The following is a 14,578-nucleotide window of genomic DNA, read 5'->3' as shown; positions in this document are numbered from 1 at the left end:
CAGGTCTTAAATAGTCTCCCCCAATTCACCTTACCACATCCCTCCATTATCACCACACTCTCCCTTTCACTATTGGGATAGTCAGTCCCATCCTTGACAGCCTTCAACGGCTCCCAGCTATTTCTGCAGCAGCATGAGTCTTGCCCTAACACATCTCATCATGAGGCTAAAAATTAGAACGATCATGTGTGAGAAGAAATGAGAACTAATGTCCCTGCGTGGAAGAAAGAAGAAGCAGAGTTTGCATCTACACTGATACAGTGGAGCATGGGGTGCTAGCTTTGGTGGTACCCCAAGGGGGAGGACTAGAAACAGTAGAAATCACTCTGCCACTGACAAGCAGTTGACTCAGGAATCAGTTATCCAGAAACTTTTGTTTGGGAAAAACTGGAGCAAGGGAACAAATAGGGAGAGATTTCTCTTATGATATATATTGGGGGGCGGGCAGCCAGGTTGAAGGCTGGCTTGCAAAGGCAGTTCTCATGAGATTATCTTTTCCTCCCGAGAGGGAGAGTTAGATGAATGGCCAGCTTTGAAACTTTGCTTCCAGAATCCTGACCCCATGCTTGTACCCTTCTTTACCTAAGCATGGTGTGAATGTCTGAGTCACTGAATGGTTTATGTGGCCTTTCGTTTGGTTGTTCATCTACCTGCATGTTGGGATCCATGCTGCCCAGGTGAGATGCTTTGCAAGGTCAAGTGTTCTGTGGGTTCAGAGATGTGTCACTGTACTACAGCGATTGGGCTGGAGAACGTCACTTGGATTTTTGCTAACAGAGGCTGGAAGCCTTTAAGGGAACAGTGTCCAGGGCTGGAAAGATGCTCATGTAGACCCTCTACTCAAAATCCAACCTAACTCCACAGCAGATCTGGGGATTTGAGTGCTGAAAGCATAGAGAGAATGGAGGGAAAACCAAGTCCTTTGACCTCAAAGGAAGTGCAACCATGCCAAACTGGTTCAAGGACTTGGGGAAGAAGCAGTATTATTGGGTGGGGTGGCCAGGAGGAAAAGTATTCTCTGCAGAAGCACAGTAGGCATTTGGAAAGACTTGGATATGGATCTCCGTTTTTGTTATTTACCAAATGGCTAGATAGCTCCACTTGTATGATCTAAGGCTCACTTCACTCAAAGAACCCACCCCAAGCACCAAGGGTCTATGGCAAGAGTAACATGGGATGATTGTCCAATGTCAAGATGGACAGATGACAGTCGAATACCTGGCCCATGTTCCTAAATTGGTATTTTCTCACATCTTCCCTCCCCTTTTCCTTCTCTTAGTCCCACTAGCCAGCTCCTGAGAAGCAGTACACTAGAAAATGAATGAACTCATGCTTGTCACCAATGACCTCTGACAAAGACTTTAGTGTCATTGAGTACTTCCTGAGTGATTGCTACAGTGCATATCACATAAATAAAGATGAGTGGTGTTTCCATGGCCCTGCCCACATTTTAGAAGTTGCTTGGAAAATGTCCTCAAACCACATTTCATCCCTCCTCACAAAAACAAGCATCTCACTCACCTCTGAAAGAGGTCACAGCCACTGGCCTCAGTGAGAAAGATGGTGCTATTGATGTAGCAGACCCTCAAACCTTAGTAGGCACCCAGACCTTTGGGACCAACTGACACCGTGATGGGAGTACCATTCGGGCCTTGGAACCCATCATGTAGGCAGCAACACCTGTCAGAACAAAGCAAAGCCCTAAGCCCTCAAAGTCCATAGTTCTGGGGAAGTCCCTAACGTACTAACCTTGCATTTTGTTCTGCTTCTGGCTAACTGTTCTTACTAACTGAAGCTAACTGAGTTTCAGCCCAGGATGTGATTTTTGTGCTTAAAAGCCTAACCTTGAGAAAGGCTCAGGACTGCACTTGGGTCCTGAACACCCAGTCTATTCACCAGCTGGCTAATAAAGACTTTCTATTAGTTTGAACCCGTGTTCAAGCGGTCTACTCTGGTGGACACTTCACAACACTGAGCAGCTCCAGAAATACCAATGGGTTCACGGGTTCACAGGAACTCACAGGAGACAGGAAGAATGGGCCCTGGGACATGCTGGTCTCCCAGGGATCTATATAACCATAATGTCAGAGGTTACTTTTTCAGATGATGGCAATGACGGAAGCGACCTACTCTAGAAGTCCCCGGACAAATGGGGACCCATGCAAAGTCTCTGTGTCCCCGACATCGAGATGCTTCTGTCTGAGAGCTGAGCTCCAAGCACTGCCATGTGGACTGCTTGTCTCAGGCCACTTCTCTGTGGGATCCCACACTGAGCAGAGCCTTCTGGGACTCTGTGTAGGCAGTGAGACAACTGTGCTGACAGAAGGGACTCAGTGTCTATGTCTAGCGGAGCAGACTCCTGCAGGCCACCTCACAGAGCGGCTTACTAATTCCGGGAGAATGTCACTTCCTGAACCCCCAGACCTTGCTTTCAGCTTCTCTCTGAAGTCTCTTCCACAGATCCAACACATTGAGCACATCCTGAGGGTGCCAGGAAACACCCCACCCTCCTAGTTCACGCCTCACCATCTGTCTTCGCACAGACTGAGCCAGACACAGTCTGACCATTTATATGACCATCCTGGGTCAGTAAAGCAATTTGCAAAGTTTTGAGCTTCTCTATGGGGACATCGTCTTAGTGTTAACATAGTCAATTTTGATGAAGAAATCCATCCAAGATAGCCTTTAAGTTGCTCTACTAGGGTCTTCAAGAATCAGAAGGTCATTTTGGCTAATGAAGGTGGATTTTGTGACCTGCAGTGTTGGGTAAGGGTTGTATGTATGCCTTTGGTAGGAGCTGGGTGTAACCAGGGATCTAACACAACTCAATGTGAGGTGGCCATGACACAGAGCAAGAGCATCTACCTACCCACGAAACGCCTTAGACAAGTCAGAGCTGCCTAAGCTTTATAAACTGTAAAGCTTCAGCTGATTTTGCTCCTTTCAACTAGATGTGTTGCATTTCATTCATTAGCATGTATACAACTTGTACTTGTTGAGCACTAGGAGAAACCACAGAGCAGAGCGAAAGAGGGCATTGTATGCGGGGAAGAGAGAAGGCTTCAAAACCTGATGCTGACCTCTTTCAACCTCGGAATCGGTGAAATGAGGACTGAAATCATCTCCATCACATAGGGGCATTGTCGAGATTAAGCATGTTGTATATGGCATTAGCAGCCTTCACCTTCACATCTCCATCATGCTGGGCCATGTGTGTGATGCCAAAGCCACCACATTTTTCCACCCTGGAGTTTGGGTTTGGTCTTGTAGTTTGCTTTAACCAGTGGAATGATGTGAACGTGACAGTGGACCAGCTCCTAGGACAGGCCTCAAGAGACCAAGGGTGTTTCTCTGCCATAGCCAAAAGAAGAGCATGCCTGGGCTAGAGTCTCCACCAGCAAATAGCGGGAGACTGGTGGAGCAAAGTCACCTCAACTATTAGCTCCTAAAACAGAGCTATCCGAGTTAACTCACAGATGTACAATGAGAGAAAAAAAAAAAACACACCTAACCACGCCCAACCCAGCTCAGTTTAGATCAAACAAACTCCAGATGCTATGAACAATAATAATAGCAACCGAAGATTTTTAATGGGGGAGGGGGTGTTCTGCATCATTATCCTTGCAATAACTAGCCAGTACACTAGCACTTATGGACAGCTGAGTTTGTTCAGATAAATCATCTCCCCTCAGGCCACATGGTTCCTTCCCTCTCCTGCTATGTGACATGCTTCTGCCACATGCTGACAATATAGACAACCAAACCACGAGAAAGGTCCAAGTTTGTAGAATGAGAGCTACAGAACATGCACTCACACCCTAGGTCCCCTGTAGAAAATTAATGGAAGCTAATTAATGTAGAAGAGAAAAGCAGTGTCCAAAGGCCTCTTTCTCCATTTCCCTAAAGCTGAGTAAAAGAGATAGTCTCTCAAACCAGGGCTCTCCTTTCTGTCTCCTGAGGTCTTACTTTCCACCGTGACTTTTGGAGTCTAGAAGGAAGGATTTCTTAAAGATGGCATGTCCATTTGCTTTAGGTCAAGTGTCGGCCAGAAACTCTCCAGAAACCAGCCTAGTGTGGCGGAGTTGGAGAGCATGGTACAAGTCTGAGCTCAAAGCAAAGGGCCTCTGGGAGAGTAAGAAAAGGGGGTTTTTCTTTCTTTTCTTTCTTTTTTTCTTCCTCTTTTGGTATTAGTGTTGAAGAAAGTGGTGTTAAAGTGGCCACACTTTTCTGAAGACAAAGTGTCCTCTGTGCAGCCACCTACCCTCACAAAAAGAGAGAGTTCTTGACATGGGCTCTCTCTGCAAGAGAACAATCACACCCACTAGATGGGAGCGCGGGAGGACATCGGGGAGTTATCAACAGCCATGTGGCGCCTGCTGCTGCAGAACGTTCTCCCGGTAACGGCCCAGCCAATAACACCCTTCCCTGTTCTTAAATCTCTCTTGTCGAGAGGAGCTTTCGAATGGCCTCTGTTCTTCGCCCTCTTTGAAATGACCATTCAGTGGTTTGCTGCGAGAGCAGCTTCAGTCTGACAGAGAATTATTGGCATTTTACTTGTCAGCTCAGAGTAAATGTCTATGGGATGCCGCTGGCAGGTGAGGTGGCCGCCTGACAAAGGGACACGGAGATGTGAAGCCTCGAGTCCGGAGAGAATGCTGTGGCTCAGAACACATTCACGTGGCCAGTCACTGCCGAGAGAGGGACCTCATTTAGGAGAAAGGACTGGAAGGTGTGCCCGCGTGAGCCGGCTCCATTCAGGGGAAATTGGAGCCCAGAGCGATACGGCTCTCTCACTGTGCTGAACAGAGACGTCCCTTCCAGCAACAGCTCCGTCAGTGTGCTTCCCTCCTTACTCTGCAGACTACAAAGCACTTTCATCTGCCCTGGTGCCCTTGAGCCTTGCATTTGCATCAGCCTGGTGTGACAGACATAGGTTAGACCACATGAAATGGCAGAGACTGACTGCTTTTGACCTCCCTGAACTGCGATGTCAATGTACGGGTCTACAGACTTCGGCAGAAGCACACAGTTGGATAACCACAAGATGATCAAGATATAGAACGTGGTCGGGGGTGGGTATTATGGAGGTCAGGGAAGCCCTTTCAGGAGTCTATATGTGCAAGAAAATGAACACACACCTTGCAGCCGTGGATATGTTTTCCATTTCTATAGCTCCGCCTTTTCTAGAGACATGTGAGTGAAAGAACACATCACGCCTTTGACTCTGCTATTTCGTTAGTTATCACCCTTGTATTCACCCAGGCTACCGTATCAAAGCTTTCTTCCTGTTCACAGAACAAGACTTAAAATGTATAAATTCACTACAATGCGTTCGTGCGTTCGCCAGTGAAGAGACATCTGGGGTGTTTCCAGTTTGAGTTGATTACTAATAAAGCCACTGTAAGCACTTCCCTACAGGTCTTGGTGTAGGTGTGTGTTTTCATTTCTCTTGGGTAAATACCGGTGTGTAGGATTCGTGGGTTGTGAAATAAATGTTTTCGTCTTTGTAACAAACCACTGAACTAGTTTCCGTAACATCGGTATCACTTTCCATTCCCAGGAGTGGTGTCTGGGCAGCTCCATACCGTAGCTGGCGGCGATACGTCAGAACGGGGAAGGGCGTGGCCAGCCATTCTAATAGCATCTGACTGGTGTTGATCTGCATGTCTCTAGTAACTACAGGTGATGAGCATTCTTTCGTGTGCTACTTTCTATCCTAATATTTTCTTTGGTGAAATGTCTGCTCAAGTCTTTTGTCTATTTTCTAAAATTGAGTCATTTTCTCCCTTATTATTGAGCCGTGAGAGTCCTTTATTCCTGATCTCTATTTGTACAGTTAACGACAGGATAGGGCTCCTTTATTAGGTATGTATTTAGCCACTGTGTTCTCTCAAACGCTTGTCTTCTAGCTTCCATTAAAACGTCCTTTGAAGAGCAAAAGAGTTTTATTCTAATGTCCTCGTTATTCTTTTATGGATAATGCTTTCTGTGACCTACTTAAGAAATCTTTGCCTAACTCAAGGTCACAAAGATTTTTGTGTTATGTTTTCTTCTAGAAGTTTTATCCTTTTAAGCCTTACGTTAGATCCCAGTTTTTGTTTACAGGTGTGGCTCAAGGTTCATTTTCTTTTGTACAGATATCCAACAAGTTCCACGTCATTTGTTGAAAAGACTACCCTTGCTCCATTGAGCCTCCTTCACGCCTGTGTTGAGACCAGTCAACCACACATGTGAGGCTTTGCTTCTGCACTCTGTTCTATTCCGTTTATCTGTCCTTTCTTCAATACCATGCTGCCTTGATTGCTGTTGCTCTACAGTAAGTCCAAAAATCAAGTTGAGGGCCTCTTCTAAGTACGTTTTTATTTCTCCAATATTGTTTTTAACTACTTTACTTCCTTTGCTTTTCCATATACATATTAGACTCAGTGTAACTATTAAGACTGTAGAATCTACAGTGTAGACTATTTTTTAAGATGAAAGAATGAGGCTGGAGAAATGGCCTGGCAATTAAGAGCAGTTTTTGCTCTTGTATAGGACACAGGCTAGGACCTCAGCACTCATGTGGTGACTTACAGCCATCTGTAACTCCAGTTCCCAGGGATATGACGCCCTCTTCTGGTCTCTGCAGGCACCAGGCATGCACATTGTACCGAGACATGCATGCAGACAAAACATCCAGACACACAAAATACAATAAATCTAAAAACAATTTGAAGACCAAAGAATGAGCTACCTAAGGTCATACAACTAGTATGTGTCACAGCCAGCTCAGTCTCTATTAGAGTGGGAATGTGAAATGTCCCTTTTAGACTCCTATATTTGAACACTTGGTCCCCAGCCAGTGGCACTGTTTATGGAAGTTGTAGAATGTTTAGGAAGTAGAACCTTGTTGAAGGAAGTAAGTTACTGGGCAAGCCTTAAGATTTATAAGGTGGCCCTGGATGCCCTCCAGCCTCTGCTTCCTGATCTGCAGAGATGTGAGCAAGTCCCTGCTTCATGCCCTGCTGCCGCGTCCAAAGACAATCAAATAGCTGTGCCTTCCCTGCCCTGGTCAACTGGACAGTCAAACCACGAAACAAATGAAATCCTTTCTCCTTTAACTTGTTTCTTATCAGATATCTGACCACAGCCACAAGAAGACTAACTAATCGGCCTGTAATCACTTATTTGCATCCAAGTTCACTGTCTCATGTGCCTGTGGACCTCACAGAAAAGAGGGTGAGCATCATCATGATAGAAGATTGGGCTCTGCAGAGCTCATGAAAGGTCAGATTTGTGAACTTCAGAGATGCAAGAAGAAAACAAGCCTTGACTTCAATATTCAGCCTATCTTGTGTTATCACTATAACTAGATATTGTCTGGATAGTCATGAAGTCACAGACCACAAACTTGGAAAACCAAGTTTGATCTGGCCTCTCGTAAAGGCATGAATTGTACCTCTAATAAGGCTTTCTCTATGGTGTGTATTCATACAAGCTGTTGCCTCAGTTTCCCATTCTCTACTGGAAAGAAAGCTCAGCCCTAAGCCTCCCATGCTGGTCCTTGGGCACCAAGTCCAGCCTTTGTCCACTAAAGAGCATTGCTTTACAATATCATAGTAGTTATAGGCTGAGACTCCAAAGAATTTAATCCGAATTTAATCCTGAGCCAGAACTTACCCCTATGACTCTTCCTATTCCCACAAGTATGGTTGATTCTACACCCTCAGTTGCAATTCATCTGTCTGCCCTCTTTCCGTATCAAGTCCAACTTTATTCTTCCCTGTTGCACAGTCTCCAGCCACGAACCAACCCACGGCCAGAATGTAAACAAGGGCACCAGCTATAGGGTTCCCAAGCTAGCCAGGTATCTGAGCATCAGATCGGTCATTTTAGGCAAGATACTTAACTGTTTGCATCTCTGTCTCCTCATCTATAAAAATGCCCAGCAGGCTTTCCAGGAAAACCAGTGTTCGAAATGACTGACATGCTCCTAGTGCATAATGGTAGCAAACCAATGCTAATAGACCTCCTCTGCCCAGACCTTCTCAAAACCACCCACCCCTACCCATCCAGGCCTACTGCCTCTCTCATGAGCCCACACCACCAAGCAAGCATCCTGCCTCCCAGGAGAGCTTCTGTCCTGCCTAGATCACCAGCTGCGGTGGCTTTTCTAGCCAGCTGTGGTGGAAACAACCTTGGAAAGAACCAGCAACAGAAAATTCATCAAATCCCTCATCCTGACAGCAAAAAGCCTCTCCCCTTATCCTCATCTCCAGTACTAAACAGATTGAAGAGAAATGAGCATTTGTTTTTCATGATGCAGAAATCACCTTCTTGCAGGGAGAAAAGAACTCAAGTCTAACATCTGACCCTATTGGTATCACTTTTCACCGTGGGAAAGGCTGTCTCACTGAAAGATCCTCTAATGATTTTATTTCCTGACTTACAATAGAGACAATAAGCTATTTTTCATGGATAAAGAGGATATCACTAGCTTGCGAATACAAGTGCTTGAGATTGCTCTCTGGTGATGGAGATGAACTAGGCTCTTCAAGTCGGCCTCATTCTCTGGGATCTCCCATGCTCAGGAATAGGTATGGATAAGAACATTGCCCAGATGTGGGATACAAGCTGAGACTGGGTGTGCAGGGCTGCATACTATATACCCAAGGATTGTGATTACCATCGTGATGTGTTCATGCTGAGCTCTAAGGACAAGATGAAAGAATGAATCCTATTTGCTCAAGGAACAAGCCTGGACCCTCTCTGCTCCTCACTAGGGAAAAGCATTGAAGATCTCAGGCCCTGGAAACAAAACTAAACCCAGAATTACCACGAGGAATAAATCAAAAGTCACAAAAATTCATGAACAATATGAATGAGAGTATGGCCCCAGGCCTATGAGGTGCACCAAGAGGCACACAAGATTTCCAGGGCAGATGGATGTGTTTGCTAATTCAGGTCTGGAATTGGCCCTTTCCAGGATGGCTTCCCAACCTTCTATTCATCTCTGCCTTCTCTACTCTATCCTACTGTTCATTTCTCATCCCCTGGCTTCTAGACCCAAATGTGTTGATTGATCTCTTTGCTTCTTATCACAAACTTTACTTCTCATGTCCAGAAGGTCACACATGTCAGTGTTATCTTCACAGGATCCCTCCATGAGGAAACAATGAATCCACAGACCTCTTGCCCCTATTCCCAGTGATGCCTGGGAAAAACTAATTCCAGTACTAGGAGAGTAGAGGCAAATCCTGAAATCCACTGCAAAGACGGACCCCAGCAGTCCCAAGGATAGACATAGCATCCTTCCCTTCTGACCTAAGTAGTGTAGGCTTAGCCTAAATTCCAGAGCAAAGAGTAGGTGAGTTGATATGGAAGTAGCCTACCTTTCACGTTTTTAAGTGTGTGTGTGTGTGTGTGTGTGTGTGTGTGTGTGTGTGTGTGTGTGATATGCCCTAAGAGAGAGAGAGAGATCTTGTGTGGGTGTGTGTGCCACAGCTTGTGTGTGGTCAGAGGACAACTTAATGGAGTCAGCTCCTCTGGTTCTCTCCTTCCACCTTTACAGAGATTGGAGAGGTGTGACTTGGGCCATCAGGTCTGCATGGCAAGCACCTTTCCCCACTTAATTATCTCACCAGCCCCATCCTGACTTTAAAATCAAAGTCTCAAACACCCAGGATCCCTCATTGCCAGGAATGCCATAACGATAACTCACCTTAGCAGATGCCAAGTGCAAGGGAACCCTTACAAAATATACTGCCTTGAGTGAAACTAGGCCCAAAGCAAAAGAAGGAAGATGGAGAGAGAGCCCAGTCTGTAAAGCTCTTGTCTTGAAAAAAAAAAGGACCTAAGTCCAATCCCCAGAACCCATGTAAAAAGCCAGGCATGGGGCCAGGGAGATGGTTTAGCAGGTAAGGCACTTGTGGCCAAGCCTAATAAATTATGTTTGACCCCTGGAACCTATATGGTGAAGGAAGAAAACCAATTTCCTTGAGTTGTCCTCTGACCTCCACATAACACTGTGGGCACATGCATGCCCCCACACATATACACACATGCACAAATAAATAATTCATTAATAAGTAAATGTAAAAACTTAACCCAGTCCATGTTGATGTCTGCAGCTCCTGAGATCACTGAAGACTGTGCCGATGCTGGGAGGGGCGGGGTCTAGGGTGCCACGTGGGGCCATGTTGGTATCTGAAGGCCATGCCTCTGTAAGGGCCATGCTAATCCAGGTGGCCTGGTCTGCCATCTAGGACCATAGTGACATCTGGGCCAGGGCTCCTGCCTAAGACCATGTCTGGATCCATGGTCCTACCACAGCCAGAGTCTGTATTGATGTCGATGGCCTATCTTGCCACCAAAGGCCTCATAGATGCCCAGGGTCTGGGCCAAAACCTGTGGGCCATGAGGGCATCCAAGAGCCATGCTGCCACCAGGGACATCCTGATATGAGCAGCCTTCGCTGTCATCCAGGGCCATGGTCTTCCTGGCCAGGGCTGCTGCAGAGAACCCTACAGTGGCCACAGTCTAAGTTGATGTCCATGACTCCAGTTGCCACTGAGGACTCCACGAATGCCTGGGGTCTGGCCAGCTACCTGGGACCATGCTGGTACCTGGGGGCCATGCTGCCACTAAAGCCATGCTGATCTGAGTGGCCCATGCTGCCACCAGGGCCATGTTAGCACAGAAGTTATTAGAACCATGCTATGCTGAGCTGGCCTCACCCTGCATTGGTCCTAGGATAGCTGGTCCTGCCCTTCATGAAAAGAGCCCCACCGCTCATCATAGGCATGCACCTCACCTGGGAAGCACACTAGAGCTGACTCTGCAGACAGGGATACAGGTAAGCCAGCCCTGGGGGCATGAGATCAACAGAGATGGCCCTGACCCCCTTGTCTGCCATGCAGTGGTAGAGGTGAGGGAAAGATGCCCTCCTCCTCTCTGCCCCTTGCTACCTATGTCAGGGGAGAGAGCTGTCCCCGGGGTCACAAGAGTGAGATAACTAGCCCTGCCCCATACCAGCTGCAGCACACAGGAGAGCAGGCCCTGCACCCTGCCTGAGCAGCACACTAGAGCTGACCCTGTTGTCGGGGTTGAAGGTGAGCTAGCCCTGAGAGTGTGAGAGTAGGAGAGCTGACCCTGACTCCCCATCCCCAGCCTTATGCCCCCTTCAGCAATCGGGAGAAAGGGTCCTGCACTTTGCCTGGACAAAATAGTAGAGCTGGCCCTAGCTGTATGAGTGAGGGGGACCAAGCTACCACCCAGGCCCAGAACCAGGGCTATGTGTTGGCCCACCCCAACATCCACTGAATCGATGGTTTGTTGGAGCATGTGAGGGGGATGAACACACAGATCCAAAACAGCAGATTCTCCATGACACAGGACAACAACAGGGTATTCATGAGGAGCCCCAGTAAGGGCCCAGTATCAGTGGTGGAGCAGACACCAGAGATCTTGAACTAGACCAATGACTCATGGCAATGAACATTTGCAAGTCAATATGAACGGACTAAAGGGTAAACTGTGACTCTAAAGGGCTTTCCACAAGATTCTTCTTCTTCTCTTCCTCCCTCTTTTTCTTCTTCATCGTTTCAGTTTTTGTTTTGTTTTGTTTCTTTGCTTGGTTTGGTTTTTGGTTTTTCTTTTAAATTTGGTTTTGATCTCGGGTGAAGGTTACAGGGGCAGAGGTCAGATGCCAGGGGACAGGGAGAAAAGTGGGATCAGAGTGCACAGCGTGAAATCCACAAAGAATCCATAAGAGTGAAAAAAAAAATAATAATAATAAGGTTAACCTAGGTCCAGTGGCTTGCACTTACAATCCCAGCACTGGGGTCTGGGGACAGCGACAGGTGGAGCACAGGGGCTGGCTGGCTAGGCAGCCTACACGACATGGTACCTTCCAGGCCAATGGAAGAAAAGAGTCCCAGGTTGTCGCATGGCCTACACACACACACACACACACACACACACACACACACACACACACACACACAAATATACATACTCACACACATGCACAATCACCCACACATATGTGTACCTAAATACAAATATATACATACATATATATATATATATACATACATACATATAACCATTCAGTTGTGTACTTTGAAAGGATAGATTTTCTAATATGTGAATTATATCCCAATAAAAAAAGAAAGTAAGGGTCCACTTCATTCCCCCACCCAAGCCCTCCTACACCTGCCCCCGCCCTGGCTCCATGCTATACCCTTATCAAGTCCCTTCTATGGACCCTTCATGTGCCCCTACTCCGCAGCTGGCAAGCAGCAGGAGAGCATATGCAATGTGCTTGTCAGGGTAATGAGTGACCCGCCCAGGCCTTGCCTCTGCTCCAGTGGGCAACTGTGTCAGGGCTAGGTAAGCCTGCAGATGTGGAAAGTACCAGAAGCATCAATTAAAAATGGCATTATCCATCCTCATTTCTGCAGGGCCCTGCCAGGCCCTGGGGCCTCCCACTGAATGCCAGGTCTTCTACCATCTGGATTTTTATGACTCTTCAACTCAAAACATCAGGACTTTTGGGAAAGCAGTCTAGATAAAAATGTGAGTTTTTCTTGCTGAGCAAGCTTCAGAAAGCTCTGAAGACACGAGCATTTTCAGTTTCTTTGTTTGGAAAGGACTGCCCCCCCCCCAGTTGGGACACCGTCACCATTGCTGCTCACTGTGATTGCATGAGCTGGATATTATTAGCTCCATCTTACGTATGACTTTAGGACAACTCAGAAGATTGATAGATATGTCACCTACCCACCAGGAGTTGACCTGGGGGAACGGAGAGACGGTTCTGTGGTTAAGAGAGCTTGCTGCACAAGCAAAGAAGACAATGAGTCCCCATCCTAACGGCCGTGTAAAGAGCCAGGAATGGCCACCTGTTAGCCCTAGATCTATGGGGGGGAGAGATAGCTAAGAGGATTTCTGGAGCTTTCTGGCCAGTAGCCTAGCTCCAGGTCCAGTAAGAGACCCTGTCTCAAATGAGTAAGACAGAGAAGAAGACAGGACACCCTACCTCCTCCTGTTGTGTGGTATTTTGTTTGTGTGCTGACAAACAAAGCTTGCTTAGAGTCAGAGGGAGGAGCTAGCCACTAGATAACCATAGAGGTCTGGAGGTCTGTACAGAGAGGAACAGGAAGAGATGAGGCCGGGTGGAGACAGGATCTCAGCCCTTTGCGACTGGAGGAGCAGAAGAGGAAGGAAGCAATTGTGGCTGCTCTCCTGCTTCTCTGATCTTTCAGGTTTCACCCCGATATCTGACTCCTGGTTTTTATTGATAAGATTAATTAGATTTATGCTCCATCCTCCTCTGGTCCCCACATGTGTGTACAGACATGCATTTTACACACACACACACACACACACACACACACACACACACACACACACAGGCAGGCCTTGGTCTCAACATTAAAATCGAAGGAAGATTATCTAGCTCACACCCTTTATTTGACAAAGAGGACAAGTCAGGCTTAGAAAGATAAGTATCTCATCTGGAATCTTACCGTAGGTCTTCCGTATCCCAGGACCCTAATGCTGCTGCCACAAAATTTTAAGCAGAAATCTGTGCCATGTGGTTGAGATGGCTCCATGGTCACCATAGGCTGACATGTCTCCTTCTCAGAAGAGCAGTGTCCACCCTCCCTTCCTGGCAGAAGAGAAACCAGTTGTTATCTAATGTTTCATCTCAGACTCTTAAGCAACGCTCGATGTGGCATTTAGTGGACTTTGTTCATTTGTGAACATTGTCTGGGTGCTTACCATACACCAGGCATCCGCCAGCAAAGCCACCCAGGTCATGGCCTTCATGGGCCTTTTGAGCCTTTGTGGTGGGGCAAGCAATCAGCTCTAAGTAAATGAATGTCGAGTCAGTGCTGGCTGCACCAATCCAAAAGTAGGCAGGGGCCATCCAAGCCCCTCAGGACTGGGAAGATCTTGCCACAGAAGCCAGAAGACGCTCTGGGCAGGATGTGGAGGCAGCAGGGGGTTTTGTTTTTTCTTTTTTGTTTTTACCTATAAACACATTCTTTTACTTTTTTTTTTTTTTTTTTTTTTTTTTTGGTTTTTTCGAGACAGGGTTTCTCTGTGTAGCTTTGCGCCTTTCCTGGAGCTCACTTGGTAGCCCAGGCTGGCCTCGAACTCACAGAGATCCGCCTGGCTCTGCCTCCCGAGTGCTGGGATTAAAGGCGTGCGCCACCACTGCCCGGCTTCTTTTACTTATTTTATCTTTCCGTTTCTGCACAGGTAGATACTGTGCATTGAGCTGATATTCCCTCGAACTCCCGACTCTCTTTCCTTGCCCCTCCCTTTTTTCTTCCCTCCCCTGGACAATTTCCTTTCTGCTTTCATTTTATATAGGAATGCATGCTTTTATGTGACTATAAAATCCAGAAGCCACAAACGGGAGAAACGTATAATGTTGGTCTTTCTGAGACAGACTTAATTCACTTAATCTGATTATCTCCAGTTCCATCCATTTTCCTGCAGATGACATAAGGGCATTTTTCTTCATGACTGAAAAAAATTCCTTTGGGGATTTTAAGCAAATGCATGAGATGACATTTGGAACTCT

The sequence above is a fragment of the Peromyscus maniculatus genome, chromosome 1 (assembly GCF_049852395.1).
Source record: "Peromyscus maniculatus bairdii isolate BWxNUB_F1_BW_parent chromosome 1, HU_Pman_BW_mat_3.1, whole genome shotgun sequence".
NCBI lineage: Eukaryota > Metazoa > Chordata > Mammalia > Rodentia > Cricetidae > Peromyscus > Peromyscus maniculatus.
The sequence above is the reverse complement of the archived record's forward strand: the minus strand, read 5'-3'. Positions refer to the sequence as shown.